A 2,117-nucleotide genomic window follows, 5' to 3' on the forward strand; every position below is an offset into this window, starting at 1 on the left:
TGAGAACATTAAAAGAAGAACAAATCTTCTACTCAGACTTCTATTCAAATGAATCTTCTATTTCTGGCCATTTTCTCTCATCAGAGCATCTTCTTGGATCCCACTGAATTCATCTGGCCAGTTCACTGGCTTTCTAGCTTTCTTCATTTTATTCTGAAAATAAAAAAGAGAGAGAAAGTATAACCAAGCTAGTCACATATGGCTCCATGTGAAAGAAAAACTTCTGAAAAAGTATTTAAATGTCTGATTAAATTTTTTTAAAAATCCATGGTGGCCTCAGTCTGCTACCAGCTTATAATAGCAGAAACTTGAAGAATGCGAAACGGCGAAAGTTCAGACGCCTGTCTGATAAAGGTGTTCAAGCATGGTTTGGGGGAAAAGGTGAGAACTAATCAAGCCAGGTGATCTCATCCAAAATATACATTAATTTATGAGGTGTTAACAACATGGGAATTAACCTATGAAATTATTTTATTAAACAAAGAATCAAAATGTGCTACTCTCGTTATAACAGAAATATGAACTACATCATACCAAAATACAACTAAAGAATGACTGAAGTTGGTTTTATAAGGACAACATGCCTATTAAATTGTTCAGTCCTTTTCAAGTTCAAGATTCTAAATCAGAAACTAAATTTTCAAACTGACTTATTTAGCTTTCATCGATATATAGTACATGGGCAGTTGATGGCTGTTTCTATTCTTCAATTTCCTCAGCTAGTCATTGAGGAAAATTCCTTTGCAGTGTTTCCCAAGGGGAATCTTTTGGAATTGTTCATGTCTGCCAATTGCTAAATATTATGGCTTGCTCTACTATGTGTCTATAGACCTCAAAACAATTATTTGCAAACTAGAGACCCAGTGTATGAAAATTCGTGCACTCGGGGGGAGGGGGGGATCACTCAGCCTATCCCATGCCCTCTTGCAGTCCAGGGGATGTCCACCTGTTGGCTTAGGCCCAATTCCTTGCAGTCAGACATCCCTCTGGCAGCCTGGGAGAACCTCGGAGAATGTCCACCTGCTAGCTTAGGCCCGATCCCCTGGGGAGTGGGCCTAAGCTGCCATCAGACATCCTTAGCACTTTGGAGGAGGCGGGAGAGGCTCACAGCCATTAACCCAGCTTGTGGCTGAGCGGAGCTCCCCCTGTGGGAGTGCACTGACCACCAGGGGGCAGCTCCTGCATTGAGCGTCTGCCCCTTGGTGGTCAGTGCACATCATAGCAACCAGTCATTCCCAATTGTTCTGCCGTTAGGGTCAATTTGCACATTACCCTTTTATTATATAGGATTCCAAGGTGTGCACACACACACACACATATATCAATGTATCCTTGTTTCAAAAAATCTCCTAAAAAGTCATTGGAGTGCATAGTCCAATATCCTGAATATCATTTCTTGAGGTCTGGAATTGATCACAGAGTTTTCTGTCAAACTTATATAAGTGAAAAAAAAATTCAAATTGGCAAATTTAATTAGAGATGGAAGTTTAAAAATGCTGCTACCCTCATAAAGCCTTTTCAGTCAGTTACATAAAAGTGATTTCTCCTTCCTTTAAAATCTTTTAGCAATTATTGCCTGTATTACTCATTTGTCAATTTATTTTATACTGCTTTTTGATAGCTCTTCTAGTTTTTGCACTAAAGTGTTATTTTAATAATTTATTATTACATTTCTCCATGTTTAAGATTTATTTAACTGAATTTTTAAGCATTATAAGATTAAAGACTAAATATTTAATAGCCATTCAATCCCTTTCCCTCAATATAGGTGCCCAGGTATCAGTGCCTATGTTTGGAATATTGCAGACTCTCCTGAAAATATGATGATCAGATTTCTTGATTTTGGGTGCATTGTTGGAGAAAAGTTCACAATTAACTAATAAAAGATACTGATGCCAAAACAAATATTCTTCCAAAAGAATATTTACTCAGACCTGAATAAGTCAACTTATAAAGATAATCACAATTTTCATACAATTGAAGTTACAAAAGCTGTTGATTGAAGAGAATTCTGGGATGATAACAGGAAGCATCAGGAAGCAGTCTTCATACCTACACAACAATTGCACTGGCAGAATCTGTCTAATGTAACTATTAAACTTTGGAGTCTATTGAAG

The sequence above is a fragment of the Myotis myotis genome, unplaced genomic scaffold, assembly GCF_014108235.1.
Source record: "Myotis myotis isolate mMyoMyo1 unplaced genomic scaffold, mMyoMyo1.p scaffold_m19_p_3, whole genome shotgun sequence".
Lineage (NCBI taxonomy): Eukaryota > Metazoa > Chordata > Mammalia > Chiroptera > Vespertilionidae > Myotis > Myotis myotis.